The following is a 16,672-nucleotide window of genomic DNA, read 5'->3' as shown; positions in this document are numbered from 1 at the left end:
AATCATGCTCAAACTCTTCAAGAAAATTGAAGTGGGGGGAAGGCTATCTAATTCATTCTACCAAAGCCAGACAAAGATACTACAAAAAAAGAAAATTACACACCAATCTCCATAATGAATATAGATGCAAAAATCCTCAACAAAATACTTGAAATCAAATCCAGCAGCACATTAAAAGAATTATACACCATGACTAAGTGGGATTTATACTAGGTATGCAAGGATGGTTCAATACAAGAAAATTAATTAATGTAATACACCATACCAATAAGTCAAAATGGAAAAATCACATGATCATCTCAATTGATGCAGAAAAGGCATTTGACAAAATTCAACATTCTTTCTTGATGAAAACCCTTCAAAGGATAAGAATGGAAGGGAACTTCCTCAACATAATAAAAGGAATATATGAAAAACCCACAGCTAACATCATCCTCAATGGGGAAAGACTGAAACTTTCCCCCTGAGATCAAAGGAGCAAGACAAGGATGTCCAGTGTCACCATTGTTATTGGACATTACGCTGGAAGTTCTAGGCAGAGCAAGAAGGCAAGTAAAAGAAATAAAAGGCATCCAAATTGGGAAGGAAGAAGTAAAACTCTCGCTGTTCGCTGATGATATATTATATCTAGAATATCTGGAAAAATCTACAGCAAAGCTACTAGAGCTGATAAATGAGTACAGCAAAGTGGCAGGGTAAAAGATCAATGTTCCCAAATCAGTTGTGCTTCTATACACAGTGATGATCAATCTGAAGAGGAAGTCAAGAAAAAAATTCCACTTACAATAGCAACGAAAAGAATAAAATATTTAGGAATAAATTTAACCATGGATACAAAAGAGTTACACGCAGAAAATTATAAGAAATTGCTAAAAAAAATCATGGAAGGCCTAAGTAAATGGAAGGGCATTGTGTTCATGGATTGGAAGACTAAGTATAGTTAAGATGCCAGTTCTACACAAATTGATTTATAGATTCAATGCAACACCAAGTAAATCCCCAAAACTTACTTTGCAGAAATGGAAAAACCAATAAGCAAATTTATTTGGAAAGGCAGGGTGCCCCAAACGGCTAAAAATATCTTGAGGAAGAAAAATGAAGTGGGAGGTGTCACACTGCATGACTTTAAAGCATATTACAAAGCTATAGTGCTCAAAACAGCATGGCACTGGCATAAAGATAGATATCCTGACCAATGGAATCTAACTGAATGTTCTGAAATAGACCTTCTCATCTACAGAAAACTGATCTTTGATTAGGCAGTCAAGCCAATCCAGCAGGGACAGAGCAGCCTCTTCAATCAACGTTGTTTGGAGAACTAGACAGCAATATCCAAAAGAAGGAAAGAAGACCCCTATCTCACACCCTATACAAAAATTAACTCAAAATGGATCAAAGACATAAACATTAGAACCAAGACCACAAAACTTTAAAAAGAAAATGTAGGGAAATATAAATATTGTGACTGGAGGTGATTTCCTAGACCCTACACCCAAAGCGCAAACGGTGACAAAGAAATAGATAAATAGGAAGTTCTCAAAATTAATCACTTTTGTGCATCCAGGAACTCTCTCGGGAAAGTAAAAAGGCAGCCTACAAAATGGGAAACAGTATCTGGAAACTGCATATCAGTTAAGGATTTAAGATCCAGAATACATAAAGAGATCCTACAATTCAAAAACCAAAAGACGAACAACTAAATTTAAATATTCACAAAAGACATGGTCAGACACTTTTCAGAAGAGGAAATACAAATGACTAGAAGGCATATGAAAAGATGCTCAACTTCCCTGGCTATAAGGTAAATCCAATCAAAACCACAATGAGATATCATCTCACACCCATTAGAACGGCCATAATGCCAGTTTGAGACTACTGTGTGCCTCAGAAATGCCATGTTCTTTAATTCTCATTCAATATTGTTTATGATAGGACCTTTTGACCAGGTTGTTTCCATGGAGATGTGATCCACCCAATTGTGGAGGGGTCTTTTGATTAAGTGGTTTCCATGGAGATGTGTCTCCACCCATTCAATGTGGGGTTGCTTAACTAGAATCCTTTAAGTGAGAACTCTTGGAAAAATCTTCAGAGCTGACACAGGCAGAGATGATCAGAGATGAAGAAAGAAAATGCCCCTGGGGAAGCTGTATGAAATGAGAAGCCAAAGACCCCAGCAGATGCTAGCCATGTGCCTTCCCAGCTGCCAGAAGTGATCCTGGCCCATTGGCCTTTCTTGAGTCAAGGTATCATTTCCTAGATGCCTTAGTTTGGACATTTTTATAGTCTTAGAACTGTAAACTTGCAACTTAATAAATTCCACTAAAAAAATCTGGTCCATTTCTGATATACTGCATTCCAGCAGTCCTAGCAAACCAATATAGCTGTTGTTAAAAAAAACAACACAGAAAACAGCAAGTGCTGGAGAGGATGTGGAGAAAAAGGCACACCTGTTCACTGTTGGTGGGAATGTAGAATGCTGCAACTCCTCTGCAAGGCAGTTTGGCAGTTCCTCACAAAGCTAAGTATAGAATTGCCATATGATCCAGCAATCTCATTACTAGGTATATATTCAGAGGAACTGAAAGCGAGGACGCAAACGGACATTTGCATACTGATGTTTATAGTGGCATTATTCATGATAGCCAAGAGATGGAAACCACTCAAATGTCCATCAATGGATAAGTGGCTAAACAAGCCGTGGTATATGCATCCAATGGAATATTATGTAGCTGTAAGACAGTACGAAGTCATGAAGCATGTAATAACGTGGATAAGACTTGAAGATATTACACTGAGTGAAATTAGAAACAGGAGGACAAATACTGTATGGTCTCACTAACATGAACTAACATTCATGAGTGAATTTGAGAGTTAAGTTAAGAGCACAAGTTATCAGGAGATAGAAAGAGAGTAGAGATTGGGCAGTTGGTGCTGAAGGAGTACAGAATGTGCAACAGGACTGACTATAAAGATCCAGAAATGGATAGTCCAATACTATCCAATGGCAGCAGCAAAATATAAGTACCCTCAATGAAGCTGAGTGTGAATATGGTGGAGGGAAAAGGGCTGGGAGCATTTGGACACAAAAAGGAAGACTAGAGGATTAAGACTGAGATGGTGTAAACTTATCAGTGCCTAAAGTGGACAAAGATGGTGATTAAATGTACAAATATAAGAATGTTTTTCCACAAGGGAGAACAAATGAATGTCAACACTACAAGGTGTTGAAAATGGGATGGTATATGGGAAAAAATACAATCAATGCAAACTAGGGTCTATAGTTAACAGTAACATTGTAATATGCTTCCATTGAATATAATGCAACAATATGCCAAAACCAAATGGCAATAAGCAGGGGATATGGGGGAGGGGTACGGGATTCTTTGCGGAAGGAGAGGAAAATGTCTTCATATAGACTGTGCTAGCGAAGGCATGGCTATGTGTTTATACCGGGAGCCATTGATTTTTTTCTTAGGTTGGATTGTATGGGGTGTGAATAATACGTTTAAAAATGACCTGAGAATATAACTTATGTGGACAGCTTAATTGAACATCATAAGTACATGGAACCTTGAGTAGGGCATGAGATTTTGTAGGTTTGTCCAGAGCAATGCTTCGATAAATCCCACAAGGATTTCAACAGTGAATGAAAAAGCATTTGCAAAGTCCCCTTGAGAGAATGGTGAGAAAGGGGGAATATTCAACTTCCCCAGGTGAAGAATTCTTGATATTCTCACAAGCAGTGGGGACAATCAAAGCACAGGCTGAGTCCCCAATCTTGGGGTTTGTTCACATGAAACTTAACCCAACAAAGGATAGGCTAAGCCTACTTAAAATTAGGCCTAAGAGTCACCCCCAAGAGAGCCTCTTTTGTTGCTCAGATGTGGCCTCTCTCTCCAGCCAACACAACAAGCAAACTCACCACCCTCCCCCTGTCTACGTGGGACATGACTCTCAGGGGTGTGGACCTTCCTGGCAACATGGGACAGAAATCCTAGAATGAGCTGGAACTCAGCACCAAGGGATGGAGAAAACCTTCACAGCTGAAAGGGGGAAGAGAGAAATGAGACAAAATAAAGTGTCAATCCCCCGATGAATCCCAGAATGATTTGATCAGTGACTGGAAAAGTATTTGCAAGCCCCCTTCGGGGAATGGTGAGAGTGGGGAGAAATTCAACTTCCCCAAGTTGAATTCTTGATATTCTCACAAGCAGTGTGGACAACCAAAGCTGTAGGCTGAGCCCCCAGTCTTGGGGTTTGTTCATATGAAACTTAACCCCACAAAGGATAGGTCAAGTCTACTTAAAATTAGGCCTAAGAGTCACCCCCAAGAGAGCCTCTTTTGTTGCTCAGATGTGGCCTCTCTCTCCAGCCAACACAACAAGCAAACTCACCACCCTCCCCCTGTCTACGTGGGACATGACTCTCAGGGGTGTGGACCTTCCTGGCAACATGGGACAGAAATCCTAGAATGAGCTGGAACTCAGCACCAAGGGATGGAGAAAACCTTCACAGCTGAAAGGGGGAAGAGAGAAATGAGACAAAATAAAGTGTCAATCCCCCGATGAATCCCAGAATGATTTGATCAGTGACTGGAAAAGTATTTGCAAGCCCCCTTCGGGGAATGGTGAGAGTGGGGAGAAATTCAACTTCCCCAAGTTGAATTCTTGATATTCTCACAAGCAGTGTGGACAACCAAAGCTGTAGGCTGAGCCCCCAGTCTTGGGGTTTGTTCATATGAAACTTAACCCCACAAAGGATAGGTCAAATCTACTTAAAATTTAGGCCTAAGAGTCACCCCCAAGAGAACCTCTTTTGTGGCTTAGATGTGGCCTCTCTCTCCAGCCAACATGACGAGCAGTTTCACTACCCTCCCCCTCTCTGCGTGGGACATGACTCCCAGGGGTGTGGACCTTCCTGGCAACGTGGGACAGAGATCCTGGAATGAGCTGAGACTCAGCATCAAGGGACTGAGAAAAACCCTAGAATGAGCTGAGAATTAACATCAAGGGATTGAGAGAAACTTCTCGACCAAAAGGGGGAAGAGTGAAATGAGACAAAGTGTCAATGACTGAGAGATTCCAAACAGAGTCGAGAGGTTATCCTGGAGGTTATTCTTACGCATTAAGTAGATATCACCTTGTTGTTCAAGATGTAGTGGAGAGGCTGGAGGGAATTGCCTGAAAATGTAGTGCTGTGTTCCAGTAGCCATGTTTCTTGATGATGATTGAACAATGATACAGCTTTCACAATGAGTGAATGTGAAAACCTTATGTCTGATGCTCCTTTTAGCTACTATATCAACAGAAGAGTAGAACATATGGAACAAAAATAAATAATAGGGGGAACAAATGTTAAAATAAATTCAGTTTGAAATGGTAAATGAAAGCGAGGGGTAAGGGGTATGGTATGTATAGTCTTTTTTTTCTCTATTATCATTTTATTTCTTTTTCTGTTGTCTTTTTATTTCTTTTTCTAAATCGATGCAAATGTACTAAGAAATGATGAATATGCAACTATGTGATGATATTAAGAATACCTGATTGTATATGTAGAATGGAATGATATCTTAATGTTTTGTTTGTTAATTTTTTTAATTAATAAAAAAAAGTTAAAAATAAATAAATAAATAAATAAAGTGTCAGTGGCTGAGAGATTCCAAACAGAGTCAAGAAGTTATCCTGGAGGTTATTCTTATGCCTTAAATAGGTATTACCTTTTTAGTTAAGGTGTAACAGAGGCTGGAGGGAACTGCCTGAAAATGTGGAGCTGTGTTCCAGTAGCCATGTTTCTTGAAGATGATTGTATAATCATATAGCTTTCACAATGTGACTGTGTGATTGTGAAAACCTTGTGTCTGATGCTCCTTTTATCTACCTTATGGACAGATGAGAAAACATAAGGATTAAAAATAAATAAACAATAGGGGAAACAAATGTTAAAATAAATTTAGTAGATTGAAATGCTAGTGATCAATGTAAGGGGTATGGTATGTATGAATTTTTTTTGTTTTCTTTTTATTTCTTTTTCTGAATTGATGCAAATGTTCTAAGACATGATCATGATGATGAATATACAACTATATTCATTTTTTTATGAAAAAATAAAGACATTTTTAAAAAATGACCAGAGAGGGATGCGAGGGTAGCTCAGTGGTAGAATTGTCGCCTGCCATGCAGGACACGGGTTCAATTCCCAGCCCATGCACTTCCCAAAACAAATAAACAAAAGAAACCAACAAAAACAAACAAATAAAAAAAATCCAACAAATGGTGCTTCAATAGCAGGATACTCACATGGAAAAAGAATAAAACGTGCCCACACCGTACAGCATACAAAAAAAAAAAAAAAAAAAAAGGAAGAGAGTTTCAAGTGCTGGACAAGATGTGGAGAAAGAGATGTACCTATTCACTGTCAGTTGGGAAGCTGAGAGGTGCAGCCCCTTGGAGGGAGTGTGGGGGTTCCACAGGAGGCTGGGGGTGAGGTTGCCGTATAATCTAAAACCCCATTGCTAGGTGTATACCTGGAGGAACTAAGAGTGGGGACGCAAATGGACATTTGCACACTGGTGCTTATGGCCGCAGTGCTTATGATTTATAATGGATGGAGGTGGCCTAAGGTACAAAGACTGAGGAATGGAAGGGGGAACTGTGGTGTTTCCATACAATGGACTACTGAGTGGCCTTGAGCAGAAATGATGTGAGGCATGCAACTAGGTGAATGAACCTTGAGGACTGTATACTGAATAAAATGTCAGAGACAAACAGACAAATATTATCACGTCTCGCTCATATGAACTAATTACAATATACAAACTCAGAGAAGAGAAGTCGAGAGCCTGGGTTTTCAGGTTGGGGCCTGTTGTAAAGGGTCTTAGACTGTAAGTTCTTACAGCAGTCCCATCTATTCCAGAATTGTAAGTTGTTTCTAAATTCTGAGATGCTGAGCTATTTGTGTATAATCTGGTAATTCCCTGGAACTTCGGGTATCTGTGTGACAGCTGAGACTCAGAGTTAGAGCACTGAAGCTGTGAAAGTCAGTATTATCCCATACAGCAATTGTTAAAAAGTTTGAAAAGGTGATCAGATTTCAACTAGTTATGAATGAAGCTGACTTGGATAGGACTAAAGTACATCAGAATACAGGGTAAAGGATGATATGGTCTATATTTTAAAACTTCAACTCCTATTTGAGACCAAAGGAAGAGATTTTTATTTAGTGCAAAATTTGTATTTTTGGTAGCACACTATCTAATTTAATTTGTATGGTCAGTTTAGTTGAATGCTATAACCACATGAAATCTTGACTAGGGATTGAGATCTTGTTGGTTTGTCCAGGTTAATGTGATGCCCTGATATATCCCAGAGTAATTTGGGCAGAGAATAAAAAATCATTTGCAAAGTCCTCTTGGGGGACAGCGGAAAAGGACGAAATATTCAATTTCCCCATTTGGAGAATTCCTGATTATTCTCTCAGGAATTGAAGACAACCAATTCAATAGGCTGAACCTTTGATCTTGGGGCTTGCCCCTATGAAACTTATTCCTACAAAGGAGAAGCCAAGCCTACTTGTAATTATGCCCAACAGTCACCCCCAGAGAGCCTCTTTTGTTGCTCAGACGTGGCCTCTCTCTCTACGCCAACTCAGCAGCTGAACTCACATGGACCATGATTCCCAGGGGTGTACATCTCCCTGGCAATGTGGGACAGGACTCCTGGGGATGGACTGGGATCTGGCATCATGGATTGAGAAAACATTCTTGACCAAAAGAGGGAAGAGAGAAATGAGATACAACACAGTCTCAGTGGCTGAGAGATTTCAAACAGAGTCGAGAAGTTATCTGGGAGGTTATTCTTACGCATTTTAGAGATCTCCTTTAAGTATGGTGTTCCAGTAGCCTTGATTCTTGTTAACGATTGTTTAACTGCATAGCTTTTGCAATGTAACCATGTGATTGTGAAAACCTTGTGGTTGATGCTCCCTTTATCCAGGCTATGGACTGATGAGCAAAAAAAATAAGGACAAAAACAAATGAACAATAGTGGTGGTGCGGATAACGGGTAAAAAAAAAATTGGGTGGGTTGTAATACTGGTGGTCAATGAGAAGGAAGGGTAAGGGGTTTGGAATGCATGAGTTATTTCTTTTTTCTTTTACCTCTTTCTCTGGGGTGATGCAAAGTTTCTAAAAATGATGATGGTGATGAATATACAACTATGTGATGATAATGTGAGCCACTAATTGTGCATTTTGGATGGACGGTATGGTCCAAAAGTCTTTATTTACCTGTGACCACAGCTTACAGACTCTCTCCCAAGCAGTTTTACCTTGTCCTCCCGGATACATTTAGCAATTTCTTTTCCTGGGGGAGTTATCAGCGCGATACATAAGTTTGCTGTTCTCTGCCTGTGTTCTTTTCATTCTCCCCCAGCCAATCTGCCAAGTTTCCCAAGAAGGGAATATATGGTTACCGGCTTAATAAAAGATATGAAAAATAAGTATTATCAAGCCTGTAAATTACAACATGCTATAGAGCATAACTTAGGAAAACAGGGAAAACCCTGCTCTATTCCAAAAGAAGCTTATAGAAGCCATAAAAGAGTATACCAGTGTAGATCCAAATTCTAAAAAAAGGGCAAATTAAGTTGAACACCTACATTATAGACCAGCTAGCTTCAATCATAAGAAAGAAAAAACCTGCAAAAAAAATGCCATTGGGCCCCAAACATCTGTGAGTAACCTTATGAATTCTGCCTTTTCTGTCTTTAATAACCAGGACAGGACTGCAGAGGAAGAGAAAGCAAGGAGAGACGGGACTAAGGTGAGGCTCATAGCTCTAGCTGTAAACAGTAAGCAGCCGTCTCAGGGCCCCCCTGGGCAGAAGCTGCCTGGAGCCCCGTGGAGACTCAGGGCACTGGACACGACAATGCCCCCCAAGAATAAAAGAAGTTCCAGGGCCCTGTCCTAAATGCAGGAGAGCTGGACACTGGGCCTGAGACCACGCTGAGCCCTGAATGGGGAGCAAGGCTGCCCCGAGAGCCCAGGTAGTCCCTTGATGTGGCAGTGTTACTGGACAACGGCAGCAGATTCTTTTTTTAAAAAATATTTTTACTGAGAAATCGTCACACACACACATTGCATACACGGTGTGCAATCAGTGGCTCACAATATCATCGTATAGTTGTGTGTTCATCACCATGATCATTTTTGGGGACATTTGCATCACTCCAGAAAAAGGAAAAGGAAAAAACTCATACATCCCATACCCCTTACCCTTTCCTCTCATTGACCACTAGTATTTCCATCTACCCAATTTATCTTACCCCTTATCCCCCCTAATATTTATTTTTTATTAGTGTTTTTTTACTCATCTCTCTATACCCTGGATAAACAGAGCATCAGACACAAGGTTTTCACAATCACACAGTCACACTGTGTGCTGGTTTGAAAGGATGTATGCCCCCTAGAAAAGCCATATTTTAACCAAAATCTTATTTCATAAAAGTAGAATAATCCCTATTCAATACTGTATGTTTGAAACTGTAATCAGATCATCTCCCTGGATGATGTGATCTAGTCAAGAGTGGTTGTTAAACTGCATTAGGGGGCGACATGTTTCCACCCATTTGGGTGAGTTTTGATTGGTTTATTGGAGTCCTATAAAAGAGGAAACATTTTGGAGAATAGGAGATTCAGAGAGAGCAGCACCACAGAGCAGAGAGTCCACGAACCAGCGACCTTTGGAGATGAAGAAGAAAAATGCCTCCCGGGGAGCTTCATGAAACCGGAAGCCAGGAGAGAAAGTTAGCAGATGACACCGTGTTCACCATGTGCCTTTCCAGCCGAGAGAGAAACCGTGACTGTGTTCACCATGTGCCTTCTCACTTGAAAGAGAAACCCTGAACTTCCTTGGCCTTCTTGAACCAAGGTATCTTTCCCTGGATGCCTTTGATTGGACATTTCTATAGACTTGTTTAATTGGGACATTTTCTCGGCCTTAGAACTATAAACTAGCAACTTATTAAATTCCCCTTTATAAAAGTCGTTCCGTTTCTGGTATATTGCATTCTGGCAGCTAGCAAACTAGAACACACTGTAAATGTTATATCTTTATACAATTGTCTTCACAAATCAAGGCTACTGAAGCACAGCTCAACAGTTTCAGGTGCTTCCCTCCAGTCACTCCAATACACCATAAACTGAAAAGGGATATTTATATAATGTATAAGAATAACCTCCAGGATAACCTCTCAACTCTATTTGAAATCCCTCAGCCACTGAAACTTTATTTTGTCTCATTTTTCTCTTTCCTCTTTGGGTCCAGAAGTCTTTCTCAATCCCTGATGCCAGGTCCCAACTCATCCCAGGATTTCTGCCCCATGTTGTCAGGGAGATTTACACCCCTGGGAGTCATGGCCCACGTAGTGGGGAGGGTAGTGAATTCATCTGCTGAGTTGGCTTAGAGAGGCACATCTGAGTAACAGAAAAGTTTCTCTGGGGGTGACTTTTAGGCTTAGTTTAAGTAGGCTTAACCTATCCTTTGCAGGAATAAGTTTCATAGGGGCAAACTTCAAGATTGAGGGCTTGACCACAGATTCTTTTGCCTGAAGCAGTCAACCAATTCCTGAGGGCATTGGGGTTTCAAAGAGAGAAAGAGTATTACTAGGCACATAGTAGGAGAGCAGATGGCCTAGTGGCCCAAAATCTGTCTCCCCAAACTGCAGTACGTCTAATAGTTTTATTAGAGAAAAAGATAGGCAGGGTTTAAGGTAATGAGCACAGTGGCCCCAGATGAAGTAATTAGAGGTGATCTAATTATTGAGCATGCTTAGTCACAGAACGTATGTAAGAAAATGGTGCAAGGAGGTCTAAGGGACTTGTAGGTTAAAGTCTAAGCTACTTGCATGTCAGGCAGGCCCACTTTGGCTAGAACCGGTTTTGGACTTGGGGTAGGCTAGTTCTGGACTGAAACAAGTCCCTTCATAAATAAACATTGGGGGCTTTCCTCAGTGATCACAAGACTCAAGTTGAAAAACTGGATAAATGGGTAAAATAAAGGTTAGTCACAAAATTTTTACAGGCACAGGGGTAGAAGATAAAGGCTATACAATCAGCATCATAGATCAAGGAAGCTGGATTACAGCTTAGAGATTTCAGGTATTTCCCTTGGTCTACTCCAATATAGCAGAAAACAAAAAGGAATATCTATATAATGATTCAGCAAGGAAAATCAGCCCTTAAATCCTAATTTCTCATTTACAAGTCCTCCCTCTTGTTTGATAATTATTTCTCAATCTTGAGGGATATCTGCACGATGACTCTTCTAACTGCTTCAAGGCTGAAAAGGGGTGTAGTAATTAAGGGGCAAAAGGATGAAACCATTTGTTATTCGTGAAGAGTCCAGTATCTCTGGGTTTCAGAGCTTCTCTGGCATTGGAACTATCTGGAGGTTTTATGTCTCAGAAAAATGAACTTAATAAGTAAAATTTTGTAGAGCCCAGGATATCTTTCAGGGTTTCCAGGAACACTGCTGTTTGGGGTTGGCCATATTGTGGCCATTTGCAATATCTGGTTGAAACTTGCATAAGTGTAACCTCCAAAATGACCTCTCGACTTGATATGAAAATCTCTTAGCCACAAAATTCCATTTCTTTTCTCCCTTTTGGTCAGTTAATCCACTATTCTAGGGCCAGTCTTATCCTTGGGATTTGTGTTCCATGATGCCAGGGCCAGGCTCATCCTTGGGACTTACGTCTTACAATGCCAGGGCCAGTGATGTTTCATGATGTCAGAACCAGGCTTACATCCCTGGAAATTATGTCCCATGTAGGGGAGAAGATCAGAGTTTGGCTTAGACAGAGATCACATTTGAGCAACAGCAGAGATTTTCTGGAGAATGACTCTTAGGCACTAATCATAAGTAGGTTCAGTTTGCTATTACAGAAATAAGGTTTGTAAAGGCAAGCCTCAAACTTTAGGTCTTGCACAAATGAAATCAGGAAGAAAGATAGACGATAAAGACTGAGATGGTATAATCTAGGAATGCCTAGAGTGTATAATGATAGTGACTAAATGTGCAAATTTAAAAATGTTTCTGCGTGAGGAAGAACAAAGGAATGTCATTACTGCAGGGTGTTGAAAATAGATGGTAATTAATATTTTAAAATTTTAACTTATGTGTGACACTAAAGCAAAAAATGTTTATTTCATACAAAATTTATATTTTGACTAGTGCATTTCCTAATATAACTTATGTAGATAGTTGGTTGAACAACGTAAGTACATGGAACCTTGGGTAGGACATGAGGTTTTATTGGTTTGTCCACGGTGATGCCCCGACGAATCCCAGAGTGATTTGATCAGTGACTGGAAAAGTATTTGCAAAGTCCCCTTCGGGGAATGGGAAGAACGGGGGAAAATTCAACTCCCCAAGTCGAATTCTTGATATTCTCACAAGCAGTGTGGACATCCAAAGCTATAGGCTGAGCCCCCAGTCTTGGGGTTTGTTCATATGAAACTTAACCCCACAAAGGATAGGTCAAGTCTACTTAAAATTTAGGCCTAAGAGTCACCCCCAAGAGAACCTCTTTTGTTGCTCAGATGTGGCCTCTCTCTCCAGCCAACACAACGAGCAGTCTCACCACCCTCCCCCTGTCTACGTGGGACATGACTACCAGGGGTGTGGACCTTCCTGGCAACGTGGGACACAAATCCTAGAATGAGCTGAGACTCAGCATCAAGGGATTGAGAAAACCTTCTCGACCAAAAGGGGGAAAAGAGAAATGAGACAAAGTGTCAGTGGCTGAGAGATTCCAAACATAGTCGAGAGGTTATCCTGGAGGTTATTCTTAGGCATTAAGTAGATATCACCTTGTTATTGAAGATGTAGTGGGGAGGCTGGAGGGAACTGCCTGAAAATGTAGAATTGTGTCCCAGTAGTCGTGTTTCTTGATGACGATTGTACAATGATATAGCTTTCACAATGTGACTGTGTGATCATGAAAACCTTGTGTCTGATGCTCCTTTTATCTACTTTGTCAACAGACGAGTAGAACATATGGAATAAAAATAAATAATAGGGGAACAAATGTTAAAACAAATTTAGTTTGAAATGCTAGTGATCAATGAAAGGGAGGGGTAAGAGGTATGGTATATATATAAAAATATATTTTTTTGTGTTTTTGTTTTATTTCTTTTTCTGTTGTCTTTTTATTTCTTTTTCTGAATTGATGCAAATGTTCTAAGAAATGATCAAAATGATGAATATGCAACTATGTGATGATATTGTGAATTACTGATTATATATGTAGAAAGGAATGCTTGCATTTATTTGTTGTTTTTTTGTATTTAAAAAAATAAATAGATAAAAAATAATAGGGGGAACAAATGTTAAAATAAATTTAGTTTGAAATGCTAGTGATTGGTGAAAGGGAGGGGTAAGGGGTATGGTATGTATAATTTTTTTTTCTGTTTTCGTTTTATTTCTTTTTATGAATAGATGCAAATGTTCCAAGAAATGATCATGATGATGACTATGCAACTATGTGATGATATTATGAATTACTGATTATATATGTAGAACAGAATGATCAAAACAGGAATGTTTGCGTTTACTTGGTATTTTTTTGGTATTTAAAAAAACAAAATAAAATTTAAAAATTTTAAGAAAAGTAATATCTGGTTGAAACTTGCATAAGCGTAACCTCCAGAATGACCTCTCAACTTGATTTGAAATCTCTTAGCCACAAAATTCTATTTCTTTTCTCCTTTTTGGTCAGTTACTCCACCATGCCAGGGCCAGTCTTATCCTTGGGATTTGTGTCCCATGATGCCAGGGCCAATTATGTCCTGTGATGCCAGGGCCAGTGATGTTTCATGATGTCAGAACCAGGCTTACATCCCTGGAAATTATGTCCCACGTAGGGGGGCGGATCAGAGTTTGGCTTAGACGAAGACCACATTTGAGCAACAGCAGAGATTTTCTGGAGAATGACTCTTAGGCACTAATCGTAAGTAGGTTCAGTTTGCTATTACAGAAATAAGGTTTGTAAGGGCAAGCCTCAAAATTGAGGTCTTGCACAGATGAAATCAGAAAGAAAGATAGACAATAAAGACTGAGATGGTATAATCTAGGAATGCCTAGAGTGTATAATGATAGTGACTAAATGTACAAATTTAAAAATGTTTCTGCATGAGGAAGAACAAAGGAATGTCATTACCGCAGGGTGTTGAAAATAGATGGTAATTAATATTTAAAAATTTTAACTTTGTGTGACACTAAAGCAAAAAATGTTTATTTCGTACAAAATTTATATTTTGACTAGTGCAGTTCCCAATGTAACTTATGTGGACCTCTTAATTGAACACCTTAAGTACATGGAACCTTGAGTAGGGCATGAGATTTTGTAGGTTTGTCCAGAGTGATGCCCTGATAAATCCCAGAGTGATTTGAACAGTGAGTAAAAAAGTACTTGCAAAGTCCCCTTGAGGGAATGGTGAGAAGGAGGAAAAATTCAGCTTCCCCAAGTGGAGAATTCTTGATATTCTCACAAGCAGTGGGGACAACCAAAGCTATAGGCTGAGCCCCCAATCTTGGGGTTTGTTCATGTAAAACTTAACCCCATAAAGGATAGACTAAGCCTAGTTAAAATTAGGCCTAAGAATCAGCCCCAGGAGAATCTCTTTTTTTTTTTTTTTTTAATGTTTAAATTCTTTATTATCTTGACAAGCTTGTATGTTTCAATGTGTTAGATTACGTGATAATTTATAGTATACACACCCTAAAATTACCTCTAAGCATTGGGCAAATATGCATCGCAAAAGAAACGAGAATTGCTGAAGTGACCATTTTGCAAGAATGGTCTCAAGGTTATGGATTAGATACTGTTTCGTGAAAGGGTATAGGCTTAATATCTGCAGGACACTGATTACTGATAACTAGCAGAAGGAAACAATCATCCAAGATTTACAACAGGAAATTATGGCAGTGAACAAATCTTAAAGTAAGTAATATCCCTGAGAACAAGTCCCCAGCAAATAAGGAAAATTAGCTATCAGTGTGACTTGGAAAAGCATAAAGATTCCAGAAAAAGGGCTTGAATTTAACTGCAAGAGTGGACACCAAGGTAACTATTTCAGGGGCCTGCAGGGTGTAGGCTAAGTTTGTCTTTTGCCTCAGGTTGTCACCAATTATGTATGCTACAAATGCAAGGTAGCCTCTTTGCTAAAAGGTAAGTTAAAATACTCCAGGAATATCTTTTTTATGTGCTGAGGTTTTAAACACCTAAAAGGATAAATGGTGTCAAGTATGAATAAGAGAAAATAAAACTAGGAAGAAAAAAATGTCAAGGAGAGACAATACCAATGAAAATATGGTGAGAGAAAGAAAAATTCTTAAAGGAAGTAAGAACAAACTAGAAACTATGCATTTGAATTCATGAGCAGAGACAAAGCCTTTCTAATAGAGTGAACTGATAAAATTGGAACAGGAATTAGAAGTCCAACTTCCATTAACTAATAAATATACATCACAAATATGCACAAGTGCATGGGTTCTTTTTGCTGACTAATCTTTATTCATACATTCACTCCTTTATTCTATTAATGTATTTTATTAATTGAATCAATGAATTATTAAATGAATGATTGAATTGTTATATTAATTGAATTAATTGAAGACATTATCTCCAATGTCTTCTCTATTGAGGAATACTGAATTTTTATTTGTTTTTTTTGTGTGTGTACTTTATTTATTTATTTTTATTTTTTATTTTTTTATTTTATTATTATTATTTTTTGGCTATTAGAAACACATTTATTCTAAATTGCATAGTTTTCACATTTTTAACATCTGGGCAATTGAGACAGATCCTTTAATTGATAGAAACTTAAATTAGAAAAGTAATGTCAGTGGTTTTACAGGCTTCTATCTTTCCTCTGAGTTTGTAGGATGTTTACATTAAGACCTGAGTTAATTTTTTTTAGTCATACTTAGCATTAACCAATCATGCTGTCAAATTAAGTTGCAGTTTAAATTGATAGTACAAATTAGTCTTAATCATAACCTCTAATTATGAGGAGAACCTCTTTTGTTGCTCAGATGTGGCTTCTCTCTCTAGCCACACAACAAGCAAACTCACCACCCTCCCCCTGTCTACGTGGGACATGACTCCCAGGGGAGTGGACTTTCCTGGCAATGTGGGACAGAAATCCTAGAATGAGCTGAGACTCAGCATCAAGGAATTGAGAAAACCTTCTTGACCAAAAGGGGGAAGAGCGAAATGAGACAAAATAAAGTGTCCATGGCCGAGAGATTCCAAACAGAGTCAAGAGGTTATCCTGGAGGTTATTCTTACACATTAAATAGATATCACCTTGTTAGTCAAGATGTAATGGAGAGGCTGGAGGGAACTGCCTGAAAATGTAGAGCTGTGTTCCAGTAGCCGTGTTTCTTGATGATGATTGTATAATGATATAGCTTTCACAATGTGACTGTGTGATTGTGAAAACCTTGTGTCTGATGCTCCTTTTATCTACCTTATCAACAGATGAGTAAAACATACAGAATAAAAATAAATAATAGGGGAAACAAATGTTTAAATAAATTTAGTAGATTGAAATGCTAGTGATCAATGAAAGGAAAGGGTAAGAGTATGGTATGTATGAATTTTTTTC

The sequence above is a fragment of the Tamandua tetradactyla genome, chromosome 9 (assembly GCF_023851605.1).
Source record: "Tamandua tetradactyla isolate mTamTet1 chromosome 9, mTamTet1.pri, whole genome shotgun sequence".
NCBI classification, from domain to species: domain Eukaryota; kingdom Metazoa; phylum Chordata; class Mammalia; order Pilosa; family Myrmecophagidae; genus Tamandua; species Tamandua tetradactyla.
The sequence above is the reverse complement of the archived record's forward strand: the minus strand, read 5'-3'. Positions refer to the sequence as shown.